Genomic DNA, 14,530 nt, shown 5'->3' on the forward strand with positions numbered 1-14,530 from the left:
GGCGCGCCCCAGCCACTCGGCGCGCCCCAGCCACTCGGCGCGCCCCAGCCACTCGGCGCGCCCCAGCCACTCGGCGCGCCCCAGCCACTCGGCGCGCCCCAGCCACTCGGCGCGCCCCAGCCACTCGGCGCGCCCCAGCCACTCGGCGCGCCCCAGCCACTCGGCGCGCCCCAGCCACTCGGCGCGCCCCAGCCACTCGGCGCGCCCCAGCCACTCGGCGCGCCCCAGCCACTCGGCGCGCCCCAGCCACTCGGCGCGCCCCAGCCACTCGGCGCGCCCCAGCCACTCGGCGCGCCCCAGCCACTCGGCGCGCCCCAGCCACTCGGCGCGCCCCAGCCACTCGGCGCGCCCCAGCCACTCGGCGCGCCCCAGCCACTCGGCGCGCCCCAGCCACTCGGCGCGCCCCAGCCACTCGGCGCGCCCCAGCCACTCGGCGCGCCCCAGCCACTCGGCGCGCCCCAGCCACTCGGCGCGCCCCAGCCACTCGGCGCGCCCCAGCCACTCGGCGCGCCCCAGCCACTCGGCGCGCCCCAGCCACTCGGCGCGCCCCAGCCACTCGGCGCGCCCCAGCCACTCGGCGCGCCCCAGCCACTCGGCGCGCCCCAGCCACTCGGCGCGCCCCAGCCACTCGGCGCGCCCCAGCCACTCGGCGCGCCCCAGCCACTCGGCGCGCCCCAGCCACTCGGCGCGCCCCAGCCACTCGGCGCGCCCCAGCCACTCGGCGCGCCCCAGCCACTCGGCGCGCCCCAGCCACTCGGCGCGCCCCAGCCACTCGGCGCGCCCCAGCCACTCGGCGCGCCCCAGCCACTCGGCGCGCCCCAGCCACTCGGCGCGCCCCAGCCACTCGGCGCGCCCCAGCCACTCGGCGCGCCCCAGCCACTCGGCGCGCCCCAGCCACTCGGCGCGCCCCAGCCACTCGGCGCGCCCCAGCCACTCGGCGCGCCCCAGCCACTCGGCGCGCCCCAGCCACTCGGCGCGCCCCAGCCACTCGGCGCGCCCCAGCCACTCTGCATCAAATTCTGTATTCACATTAATGTTCCTTTTTCACACAACCCATTTCTCAATCTTCCAAATACTTAAGAACATTCTTCTAGGTCAGGTTTCCCTGTGTGCACCTGGGTTTCAGAAGCCTTTTTTTTTTTTTTTTCTCCTTCAGTGCTTGGAATGGAGCTTAGAATCCACCTAAGTAATTTCACGGAAAACAGACTAGGTGAAGGAAGTACTCAAACTCCTTAACAGTAACAACCACAGAACCCAGGAACACTTACCTGTAGTCTTCTGAACTCGAGTCACTTCCAACGCGCTTCGCTGTGAAATAGTTCCACCAGGGTTTTACTGAAGAAGACACCACCAATGTAACTAGCTCATAGAGTCTCTAAAACTATTTCACAGAGAGGGCAGAAAACATGAAGGAAAAGCAGCCTACTGGGGAACGCTGAGCCCAATTCACCACAAGAGAAAAACAGGCAACCCAACCTCAGTCTCTCCTCGGGAGGCAATTCCCCCAGAAGTCCTCAGGCTTCCTATATAGCAAAGGCAAAATGACCCACACCTGGCCAGTTTCACTTAACAAGGCTGTAGCCAAGAGACCTTGTGGAATAAGCTCGTCTACCTGGCTTCAAAGTTTTAAGGTCAATTGCTCCTTATCACTAGTACAATTAACCTGACAAGGGGCTTAGTGGTTAGAGTTGACCTAATGAATTAACTACAAAAGGTGCACAAGGGTCATATTTCTGTTAGTCATTCTGTGAGGAAAATTAGTACAGAGCCTGTTAAAAAAATAAATACAAATAAATAAAAGATATGAATAAAAAAGAAAATGACCTTAAAGGCAAACTTGCCATCATAGATTTTCATCTGTCTAGTCATGACAGATAAAGAATTTAGCCATCAGAATTCCTTTTCTTGATATTAATGTTATTTACATTTTCTTTTCTGAGATCCCTTCTTTATGCAGGACTTTTCTAAATCTAGCCCCATGACCTCTGACTACACTATTTATAGAATCATACAATATCCCAAGTTGGAAGGGACCCATAAGGATCATCAAGTCTGACTCCTGGCACTGCACAGGTCTACCCAAAAGTTTAGACCGTGTGACTAAGTGCACAGTCCAATCGCTTCTTAAATTCAGACAGGCTTGGTGCAGTGACTAGTTCCCTGGGGAGCCTGTTCCAGCGTGCAACCACCCTCCTTTCATGTGAAGAACCTCTTTCTGACGTCCAGCCTAAACCTTCCCTGCCTCAGCTTAACACCATTCCCGTGGGTCCTATCACTGGTGATTACAGAGAATAGGTCAGCACCTGCCTCTGCACTCCCCCTCGCGAGGAATTTGTACGCTGCAATGAGGTCCCCCCTCAGCCTCCCCTTCTCCAGGCTGAACAGGCCCAGTGACCTCAGCCGCTCCTCATACGGCTTCCCCTCTGGGCCCTTCACCATCTTCGTCGCCCTCCTCTGGACACTCTCCAGCAGTTTACTGTCCTTTTTGTACTGTGGTGCCCAGAACTGCACGCAGTACTCGAAGTGAGGCCGCACCAGCGCAGAGTAGAGCGGGACAATTACTTCCCCTGATCGACTAGCAATGCTGTGCTTGATGCGCCCCAGGATATGTATGGTTGGCCCTCCTGGCTGCCAGGGCACACTGCTGGCTCATGTTCAACTTGCTGTCAACCACCACCCCCGGATCCCTCTCTGCGGGGCTGCTCTCCAGCATCTCGTCACCCAGTCTGCGCGTATAGCCAGGGTGGCCCTGTCCCAGGTGCAGGACCCAGCACTTGCTCTTGTTAATCTTCATGAGGTTGGTGATTGCCCAGCTCTCCAATCTGCCCAGATCTCTCTGCAAGGCCTTTCCACCCTCAGCCCCTCATCTGAGTCTACAACTCCTCCAAGTTTGGTGCCATCAGCAAATTTGCTCAAAACACATTCTAGTCCTACATCTAAATCGTTTATAAAAACATTGAAGAGGACTGGCCCTAAAATGGAGCCTTGAGGGTCCCCACTAGTGACCATGTGCCAGCCTGATGTGGTCCTATTTACCACAAGCCCTTGAGCCCTGCCTGTCAGCCAATTGCTCACCCATCGCATGATGTTTTTGTTAGGTTGTATGCTGGACATTTTGTCCAGTAGGATCCCACGGGAAACCGTGTCAAAAGCTTTGCTCAGGTCCAAAAAGATCATGTCAGCTGGTTTCCCTTGATCAACCACATGGGTGATCTTATCATAAAAGGAATTCAGATTTGTTAGGCAGGACCTACCCCTCATGAACCCATGTTGGCTGGGACCAATGACTGCATTGTACCCCAGGTGCGCTTCAAGAACTTCAAGGATCATCTTCTCCATAATTTTACCAGGTGCTGATGTGAGACTAACAGGCCTGTAGTTGCCACGGTCTATTTTCTTGCCCTTCTTGAAATTTGGTACGACATTTGCCAGCTTCCAGTCCACTGGGACCTCTCCAGATTCACAAGACCATTGAAAAATAATTGAGAGAGGTCCCGCGATGCCGTCAGCCAGCTCCTTAAGCAAGCACCCTGGGATGAATCCCATCCGGACCCACGGACTTGTATAGATCCAGGTGGAGCAGCAAATCCCGCACACGTTCAAGGTCAGTTGGGAGTTAATTGTTCCCACCGTCGTGGTCCTCCAGCTCAGGGCACCCGGGGTGTATTTACTTCGGCTGCGTAGAAGCTATCACGCATAAATGCCAGGATTCAGATCCTCACTCACTATTCAGGTCAAGGACTGGGCTGCAAGTTTTGGCTTTAATTTGGTTACCTGCCTACATTGCTGTTTCCTGGCAGGTCATGGGAAGAAGATTAGCTGGCTTGCAGCAGCTTACATACATGTGGCTTTTAGGCCGCAGTCAAAGCGTTCCTCTAGATCTGGAAGTTTGAAGATGGTTGGAAAAGCCGTCTGAGTGGTTAGAAAGCTGCCTGGCAGAGAAGGACCTGGGAGTACTGGTGGCTAGTCGACTCAATATGAGCCAGCAGTGTGCTCAGGTGGCCAAGAAGGCCAACAGCATCCTGACTTGTATAAGAAACAGCATGGCCAGCAGGACTAAGGAAGCAATTGTCCCCCTGTACTTGGCTCTGGTGAGGCTGCAGCCCAAGTACTGTGTTCAGTTCTGGGCCCCTTGCTACAAGAAGGATATTGAGGGGCTCCAGTGAGTCCAGGGAAGGGCAACAAAGCTGGTGAGGGATCTGGAGAACAAGTCTTACGAGGAGCGGCTGAGGGAGCTCGGTCTGGAGATGTTAGGAAGAACTTCTTTACCAAAAGGGTTGTTAGACATTGGAACAGGCTGCCCAGGGAAGTGGTGGAGTCACCATCCCTGGAAGCCTTTAAAAGACGTTTAGATGTAGAGCTTAGGGATATGGTTTAGTGGGGACTGTTAGCGTTAGGTCAGAGGTTGGACTCGATGATCTTGAGGTCTCTTCCAACCTAGAAATTCTGTGATTCTGTGATTCTGTATATGTACGTATACATAATACTTCCAAATTCACAATCTTCTGCAGTCTATATTTATTCCCTGGGCTAATTTCCTATATTTAAGTAAATATAGTTCTAGGCTAATCTGTAGTAAGATTAAATGATTCTTCTTGCATCTGCCTTGCATCATTGCTTCATCTTAGAAATGGTAAACATAGCAAAAGAATGAGTATTAAATAGAAATTACAGATTAACCTTTTACTTCAATGTTTCTGCATTCTACAAAGCCAAGAACATGTACTGACACATAGTACCAGTATAGTGCTGGGTAGACCAGACAGTGCTTTTAATGTCTCACTCCTACTTTGTGTAGACATCAAAGATACTATGAGGAAAAGGAAGGGATAGATTCATGTACCTGCATTCTCTGCTCCTGAAGGGCATCAGAGCTCAGCTAGGATGCACGGGCACCTGAAGGACATGAAAGTTCTGGTTTGCTTGAGCAGATCACCATATGTTGGATGCTGTTGGCAGAAATGTATGGGATGTACATGAGAACTTGTGAAGTGAGCTTGTTATTTTTTCTTCAGACTGTATTCAGAAATATGGAAGTTTATTTTCTCACTTGAATATTTTTTAGATCTTTATTCTCCTTTCTTCCCTTTCTCCAGGTATGATGACTCCCAGTTTGCTTTCTTTTTTTTTTTTTCTTTTCCTGTTCTGTAATTGTCTTTTAAACAATGTAGCAAACTTTATTATAGGCCTGTAATATCCCATATGCATACATTATCTTCAGTATCCTCCATTCATAGTCTTTGGGGTAAGGACCCCCCAAAAAAAAGTAAAGTCAACATTTTTAAAGCATGCACTGAGGAGTATTGTGTGTGACCATGTACCATATGCATTCTGACACAAATAACTTAAAGCAATTACTATGAAATTAGTCATTACTTAATATTTTTTACAGCTAATTATATTGGTGATGCTTTCTGAGCAAATACCTTGATTATACCCTGACTATGTGGTGGGATGAATCTTGGGTACACAACATACTCCCTTTGGAAGGAAATCCAGACACGTGGCCTCAGGACAGCTGCATTTTAATCCAGGAGTCTGCTGAGGTTCCCTAATTGGAGCTAAAAAATTGACTTAGCTGCCCATGATATAGTCATAGCCTGTATTCATATCTCTTGGAAAGCCCCAAAATCATATTCTGATCATTTGATCAATCGATGCATTCAATCCCACTCCAGCAGGTTCCCTTTAGTCTTTTTCATCCAGAACAACCTTGTCTTGGCATTTGGGTTAGAAATTACAATTCTGCCCCTTGGTTTCTCATGTTCTTTCCAATAATTTGCAAAATACTTTTTGATTTGTCCCTTAAGGCCATTTGCCGAGGCGATCGGCTCCGGGGCAGACGCGTTCTGCAGCGGAGCGGGGGATCGGGCCAGGCAGGGCTAATTTTGTCCGGCATCGAGCCTACTTGAGGGAGCCGCCAGGACCCGGCAGCCCTCGTGAGGGAGGCTGACGAGGCGAAGGCGGAGCCAGCAGCGCCCCCTCCCCAGCCCTTCAAAAGCAGCCCCTAGGGAGCGCGAGCGACCAGGAGCGCGGCGAACAGGGCGGGCAAACAGGGCGTGGCGCGTCAGAGGGAGTGGCGCGGCAGTTAGCGCAGGCAGGGCGCGCAGGAAGGGCAGAGCGCTCCCCCTACACACAAACAACACCTCGTTAACAACAGCCGTAACTAGGCGATAATGGTCGCCACCAGGCACGGCGCGCTCTCCAGAAAGTCGGTACACACGCAGACCGACTACCCGTTAAAAAATGCCGCAGTTCAGGTCACCGGATGCAAGGAGTGTCTGAGCCTGTTGCTGCCATCGGCGGGAGGCAGAGAAACTGCGTGCGTGAGGTGCGAGCAGGTGGATGACCTGGTCCGCATGGTGGCGGAGCTCAAGGAGGAGGTGGAGAGGTTGAGGGCCATCAGGGAGTGTGAGCGGGAGATAGACTTCTGGAGTAACTCCCTGCAGGGCCTCAAGGGGAGGTGCCGAGGTGAGACTCCCCAAATGGGGGCGGACCCCCTGCCCTGTCCCCGTCGGGCAGAGGGAGGGGATCTGGGAGCTGAGGAGGAATGGAAACAGGTCCCTGCTCGACATCGCAGGCGATGCTCTCCCCTTCCGGCCCCACCTTCCCAGGTGCCCTTACACAACAGGTTTGAGGCCCTAGAGATTGAGAGGCCGGTGTGTGAGGAAGAGGTAGCAAATGTTCCCAGGAGGATGCCTGGAGCGAGGAGGTCGACTCCGCGCCTCAGGACTGCCTCCACCAAAAAAGACAGGAGGGTTATTGTTGTTGGTGACTCGATTCTTAGGGGAACAGAGGGCCCTATTTGTCGGCCGGACCCTACCCGTAGGGAAGTCTGCTGTCTCCCTGGGACCAGGGTCAGGGACGTTGCCAGGAAGCTTCCTAACCTGGTACGCCCCTCTGACTATTACCCCCTTTTGATAGTCCAGGCGGGCAGTGATAACATCGAAGAGAGAAGCCTCAAGGCTATCAAAAGGGACTTTAGGGGGCTGGGTCGGTTAGTGGATGGAGCGGGAGTGCAGGTGGTGTTTTCGTCCATCCCTATGGTGGCAGGGAGGAGTTCAGAGAGGACACGGAAAGCCCACCTGTTAAACACGTGGCTCCGGGGCTGGTGCCAACGCAGAAATCTTGGGTTTTTTGATCATGGGGCACTTTACTCAGCACCTGGCCTGATGGCCGCAGACGGGTCCCTATCTTTTAGGGGAAAAAGGATCCTGGGCCAGAAACTGGCAGGGCTCATTGAGAGGGCTTTAAACTAGGTAGGAAGGGGGATGGGGCTGAGGCTAGGATTGTTGGGGCTGTGCCAGGGGGAACAATGGCAAGGCCGGAGGATAAGGCAATGGCCCAGCTGAAGTGCATCTACACCAATGCACGCAGCATGGGTAACAAACAGGAGGAGCTGGAAGCCATCGTGCGGCAGGCAGGCTACGACTTGGTTGCCCTCACGGAGACGTGGTGGGACCAGTCTCATGACTGGAGTGCTGCAATGCCTGGCTATAAGCTCTATAGAAGGGACAGGCAGCATAGAAGGGGTGGTGGTGTGGCTCTCTATATTAGAGAGTCTTTCGAGGTTGTAGAACTCGAGGTTGGGAATGACAAGGTCGAGTCCCTTTGGGTTAGGATCGGCAGGGACAACAAGGCTAGTGTCCTGGTCGGGGTCTGCTATAGACCACCGAACCAGGATGAGGAGACGGATGAGGAATTCTACAGGCAGCTGACAGAGGTTGCAAAATCATCAGCTCTTGTACTCGTGGGGGACTTCAACTTCCCTGACATATCCTGGAAGCACAACACAGCCCTGAGAAAGCAGTCTAGGAGGTTTCTGGAGAGCGTGGAAGATAGCTTCCTGACGCAGCTGGTTAGTGAGCCTACCAGGGGAGGTGCCCCGCTAGACCTTCTCTTCACAAACAGAGAAGGACTGGTGGAGGACGTGATCGTCGGGAGCTGTCTCGGGCAGAGTGACCACGCAATGGTGGAGTTCACTATTCTTGGCGAGGCCAGGAAGGGGACCAGTAAAACCGCTGTATTGGACTTTCGGAGGGCTGACTTTGAGCTGCTCAGGACACTGGTTGGTGGAGTCCCTTGGGAGGCGGTTCTGAAGGGCAGAGGGGTCCAGGAAGGCTGGGCGCTCTTCAAGAGGGAAGTCTTAATGGCGCAGGAACGGTCTGTTCCCACGTGCCCAAAGACGAGCTGGCGGGGAAGAAGACCGGCCTGGCTCAACAGAGAATTGTGGCTTGATCTTAGGAGGAAAAAGAGGGTTTATAAGCTTTGGAAAAGTGGGCAGGCCACTAAGGAGGACTTTAAAGAAGTAGCGAGGCTGTGCAGGGACAAAATTAGGAAGGCCAAAGCTCATCTGGAGCTCAATCTGGCTACTGCCGTTAAAGATAACAAAAAACGTTTCTATAAATACATCAACACAAAAAGGAGGACTAAGGAGAATCTCCATCCTTTACTGGATGCGGGGGGAAACTTAGTTACAAGAGATGAGGAAAAGGCGGAGGTGCTCAATGCCTTCTTTGCCTCAGTCTTTAGCGGCAATACCGGATGTTCTCTGGATACCCAGTACCCTGAGCTGGTGCAAGGGGATGGGGAGCAGGATGTGGCCCTCATTATCCATGAAGAACTGGTTGGTGACCTACTACGGCACTTAGATGTGCACAAGTCGATGGGGCCAGATGGGATCCACCCAAGGGTACTGAGGGAACTGGCAGAGGAGCTGGCCAAGCCACTGTCCATCATTTATCAACAGTCCTGGCTATCGGGGGAGGTCCCAATTGACTGGCGGCTAGCAAACGTGACGCCCATCTACAAGAAGGGCCGGAGGGCAGACCCAGGAAACTACAGGCCTGTCAGTTTGACCTCAGTGCCAGGAAAGCTCATGGAGCAGATCCTCCTGAGAGTCATCATGCAGCACTTGAAGGGGAAGCAGGCGATCAGGCCCAGTCAGCATGGCTTTATGAAAGGCAGGTCATGCCTGACGAACCTGATCTCCTTCTATGACAGAGTGACGCGCTGGGTGGATGAGGGAAAGGCTGTGGATGTGGTCTACCTTGACTTCAGCAAGGCTTTTGACACCGTCTCCCACAGCATTCTCCTCAAGAAACTGGCTGCTCTTGGCTTGGACTGGCGCACGCTTCGTTGGGTTAGAAACTGGCTGGATAGCCGGGCCCAAAGAGTCGTGGTGAATGGAGCCAAGTCCAGTTGGAGGCCAGTCACTAGTGGCGTCCCCCAGGGCTCGGTGCTGGGGCCGGTCCTCTTTAATATCTTCATCGATGATCTGGACGAGGGCATCGAGTGCACCCTCAGTAAGTTCGCAGATGACACCAAGTTAGGTGCGTGTGTCGATCTGCTTGAGGGTAGGAAAGCTCTGCAGGAGGATCTGGATAGGCTGGACCGATGGGCTGAGGTCAACTGCATGAAGTTTAACAAGGCCAAGTGCCGGGTCCTGCACCTGGGGCGCAATAACCCCAAGCAGAGCTACAGGCTGGGAGATGAGTGGTTGGAAAGCTGCCAGGCAGAGAAGGACCTGGGAGTGATGGTGGACAGTCGGCTGAATATGAGCCAGCAGTGTGCTCAGGTGGCCAAGAAGGCCAACGGCATCCTGGCTTGTATTAGGAACAGCGTGACCAGCAGGGCTAGGGAGGTGATCGTCCCCCTGTACTCAGCTCTGGTGAGGCCGCACCTCGAGTACTGTGTTCCGTTTTGGGCCCCTCGCTACAAGAAGGACATCGAGGTGCTTGAGCGGGTGCAGAGAAGGGTGACGAAGCTGGTGAGGGGCCTGGAGAACAAGTCCTACGAGGAGCGGCTGAGGGAGCTGGGCTTGTTCAGCCTGGAGAAGAGGAGGCTCAGGGGCGACCTTATCGCTCTCTATGGGTACCTCAAGGGAGGCTGTAGCGAGGTGGGGGTTGGCCTGTTCTCCCACGTGCCTGGTGACAGGACGAGGGGGAATGGGTTTAAGTTGAGCCAGGGGAGTTTTAGGCTAGATGTTAGGAAGAACTTCTTCACTGAAAGGGTTGTGAGGCACTGGAACAGGCTGCCCAGGGAAGTGGTGGAGTCACCATCCTTGGAAGTCTTCAAAAGACGTTTAGATGTAGAGCTTAGGGATATGGTTTAGTGGAGGGCTGTTAGCGTTAGGTCAGAGGTTGGACTCGATGACCTTGAGGTCTCTTCCAACCTAGAAAATTCTGTGATTCTGTAATTCTGTGATTATCATACTTGTTTTACTAGCTGGACAGGTATAGACTTTTGCTAACTTCATCACTTTCTTAACTCAAGCTCTTTTAAAATTTTAGTACTTCCCATCTCTTTGCTGTTCATAATTCTATTATCACCATTGCTTTATCCCAAAGTTTTCTTTTTGCTAAAAGAACATGTATAGATTTACCAGCCTCTTCTTATGCTTGTCCTACTTTTAGTTCTGTGTGGTCTATTGCCCAGATGAGATACTCAGGACTCAGAGCCCTGTTGCTATAAATGTCTTACAGGTTAAAAAAATGTATCCACCTCTTCATGACATGTTAACTCTATTGATGTCCCATTAAGTCTCTGTCTTCTCTGCTGATGGAAAGCATTTCACAGAACACTAGTACATCTCTAGTTGTAGAAACTATAAGGATAGTTTTATCTGGATAGGAGAATTTTTACAATGACTGTTTATTGTCATTTCACATCTCTGACTTACTGCTGTGAGAGGTTTTCATTCAAGTTAACATTTCTGTTGTGTTCCTGCTGATGTATTAAAGGATGCCAAAAATGCATGTTTTTCAAATGATAGAATAAAAATAAATTGTTAGAATATCTGGATATATATCATTCAAACCACTAAAATGAATAGCCTCTTACATATGATGTACATATTTTGTATGCAAGTCGATGGGGCCGGATGGGATCCACCCAAGGGTACTGAGAGGACTGGCAGAGGAGCTGGCCAAGCCGCTTTCCATCATTTATCAACAGTCCTGGCTATTGGGGGAGGTCCCAGTTGACTGGCGGCTAGCAAACGTGATGCCCATCTACAAGAAGGGCCGGAGGGCAGACCCAGGAAACTACAGGCCTGTCAGTTTGACCTCAGTGCCAGGGAAGCTCATGGAGCAGATCCTCTTGAGAGTCATCACGCAGCACTTGCAGGGCAAGCAGGCGATCAGGCCCAGTCAGCATGGGTTTATGAAAGGCAGATCCTACTTGACGAACCTGATCTCCTTCTATGACAAAGTGACATGCTTAGTGGATGAGGGAAAGGCTGTGGATGTGGTCTACCTTGACCTCTGTAAGGCCTTTGACACTGTTCCCCACAACTTTCTCCTCAAGAAACTGGCTGCTCATGGCTTGGACTGGCATATGTTTTGTTGGGTTAAAAACTGGCTGGATAGCCGGGCCCAAAGAGTCGTGGTGAATGGAGTTAAATCCAGTTGGAGGCCAGTCACTAGCAGCGTTCCCCAGGGCTCGGTACTGGGGCCAGTCCTCTTTAATATCTTCATCAATGATCTGGACGAGGGCATCGAGTGCACCCTCAGTAAGTTTGCAGATGACACCAAGTTAGGTGCATGTGTGGATCTGCTCGAGGGTAGGAAAGCTCTGCAGGAGGATCTGGATAGGCTGGACCGATGGGCTGAGGCCAACTGTATGAAGTTCAACAAGGCCAAGTGCCGGGTCCTGCACCTGGGGTGCAATAACCCCAAGCAGAGCTACAGGCTGGGAGAGGAATGGTTGGAGAGCTGCCAGGCAGAGAAGGACCTGGGAGTACTGGTTGATAGTCAGCTGAATATGAGCCAGCAGTGTGCTCAGGTGGCCAAGAAGGCCAACAGCATCCTGGCTTGCATAAGAAACGGCGTGACCAGCAGGGCTAGGGAGGTGATCGTCCCCCTGTACTCGGCTCTGGTGAGGCTGCACCTCGAGTACTGTGCTCAGTTCTGGGCCCCTCGCTACAAGAAGGACATGGAGGTGCTCGAGCAAGTCCAGAGAAGGCAACAAAGCTGGTGAGGGGTCTGGAGAACAAGTCCTATGAGGAGCGGCTGAGGGAGGTGGCATTGTTCAGCCTAGAAAAGAGGAGGCTCGGGGGTGACCTTATCGCTCTCTACAAGTAACTTAAAGGAGGCTGTAGCGAGGTGGGGGTTGGTCTGTTCTTCCACATGCCTGGTATCAGGACGAGGGGGAACAGGCTAAAGTTGTGCCGGGGGTGTTTTAGGTTGCCTATTAGGAAGAACTTCTTTACCGAAAGGGTTGTTAGGCATTGGAATGGACTGCCCAGGGAAGTGGTTGAGTGGTTGAGTCACCATCCCTGGAGGTCTTTAAAAGACATTTAGATGTAGAGCTTAGGGATATGGTTTACTGGAGGACTTGTTAGTGTTAGGTCAGAGGTTGGACTTGATGATCTTGAGGTCTCTTCCAACCTAGACGATTCTGTGATTCTGTGATTCTATGATATCTTTCAAGAATGACATCGCTTTTAAAATGTAATTTTTAAGGATTAACAGATGAGTACAAATAGTATACATTCACTTCCTAATTTTCTCTGTTAGAGTACCTATTTAGTTTGCACAATGACATCCCAGATATGAGTTTTTCAAACTAAGAAACAATGATTTTTTGACTGAAAATCATACTAATGAAATGCTGGATGATGCTGACCTTGTTATACAATCAATTATAAAATGTGACACATTATCTTTAGGCACAATAATGTAAATGTAAGTACAGTTGAAGCCAAAAGTCTCTAGCAACTCCAATTAGTCTATAATCCCACTTCTCACAAACCTTGCATAGAGACCATACATAACTCTTTGTTTGTATTTGCTGAGCCTGGCTCAGCTTAAAATAACGTACCTGCTCACCAAGTTGTGAGGAGTCTTTTCTTCTTCTAGTTTCACCATCTGTGCTTGATGGGTGCAGAAAGGAATACATCCACACCCTGTGCATAAAGTAAGGTAGTACATTTGTTCCTTGTTCACCATGTCTCTCAGAGGGAAAAAATGAAATGTCTTCCAGGGTAAGTTTCATCTCACTTAACTTCAGGTGTGTGCAGCTTCTTTAGTTTTCCTTGCCTGTGCTCAGTGCCTAGGCTTCCTTTGCTATCAGTGGAGGGAAGCAGACATTTCTAGGGTATGAGTCACCTCATCCTAATACAGACATCTAAAATAAGTCAGACATTTTGTCCTTTCTCTCTATCGCCTAGAGTCAGTCTATCTTTTCATCCATTCAACTGGAGCAATTAATCCACCCTATTTTTCTTTGAAGCAATTGCAAAATATGTCCTGGACCAGCAGCTGCTCAATCTCAGGTGTCACTAACTGTGTTTTAGGTGAGAAATATTCAGAATTCCCAATACCTTCATGACTTACCCTGTGCAGTGTTTATAAGCCTTTGTGACCCAGGAATGGGGAAGGTTTTTCACGCCTCCAGTCCCTGGAGCCCTGGGCATGTCTCCGTGGTAAATATGCCACTGTGGCTGAAAAAGAACATCTAGTACAGTGTCCATCTCTAAAATTATTCATTTTAGAAAATGTTAACCTGACTGCTTTCACCAAGTTCATGTAGCTGGGGGCTCCTTGGCATTTTTGCAGTTCTGGCACTATGCATATTTTGTCTCCCTCACATCTACAAGTGTATTCCGAAATGTGATCAGTTGCAGTTCATTTTACGATTGAGATTTTGTTACCTCTCTCAGCCGAATGAATTTGTGGTGCTCCTCAATATTATTCTAGCAAAGGGACTATTTATAAAACTAAGACATTTCTGAAATATACATGTATTTATAGATCATAGCTTCCTGGTTTGCTTTTTATGAGAAATATTCCCTCTTCCTGACAAGAACACCAAAGTCAAAGGTTTCAAAAAAATTATTTTTGACTCCATATTTTTAATGGAGGTGAACTGGAAGAACTTGCTTAGATTAACGCGCCTCTTCCACCCACTGCTTCAAATTTCTCAATGCCAAAGAAGTATTCAGCTATTTGCCTTGGTCTTTAGTCAGAAGAAAAAGTGGATGTACAGATCTATGTCTATCTGGGCAAAGTTTTTGAATGCTTCAGTAGCTTCTGTATACAGAGACTGCTAACAAGAGACTAAGAGGGACCAGAGAATAAAGCAGCTGAGCAAGCATCTGTGCAGCAGTAAACTAATCTGGGCTATAAACAAGCAAAGTTGCTCCTCACTTCTGTGATACTCTTTCAAAAGGTAGGTCAGAAACTGGAGTCATTCAGGAATGGGGCATGGAATTCACCATGGTGAAATTTTCAGGTGAGGACAAACTGCAGCATCTGAGCCTCTTCATTTTGGAGACAGAACAGGGGAACACCATGCTGGAGCTGTACAAAGCTACTTACAGAAAGATAAAATAAAAAACAGCAACTTTGAGGGTGCAGTGCCACATGCTCAGTTTAGCAAGTGCAAGCTGCATCCAGCTCTTTGAATGTTTTCAGTTTTCAGTCTGCCCTAGATCTGTCCACACTGCCCCTGGTGCAGATGCTGCTGTGCATCAGTCACTGTGAGCCCCTGTGGCAGGCCAGTCCCTGCAGCTGTGATCTCAGAGCAC

The 14,530-nt window shown here is 50.8% G+C and overlaps 1 long non-coding RNA gene across 1 annotated transcript; it reads right to left on the reverse strand.

Moving 5' to 3' along the window:
* Window positions 1–1,093: 1,093 nt before the first annotated feature.
* On the reverse strand, window positions 1,094–1,476 carry LOC311433366. Its single transcript, XR_014690714.1, has 2 exons — window positions 1,269–1,476; window positions 1,094–1,182 (listed from the first exon to the last, which is right to left on the reverse strand). It is a non-coding gene; the product is annotated as an uncharacterized lncRNA (long non-coding RNA).
* Window positions 1,477–14,530: the final 13,054 nt, after the last annotated feature.

The sequence above is a fragment of the Aythya ferina genome, assembly GCF_964211825.1.
Source record: "Aythya ferina genome assembly, chromosome: 1".
Classification (NCBI taxonomy): Eukaryota; Metazoa; Chordata; class Aves; order Anseriformes; family Anatidae; genus Aythya; species Aythya ferina.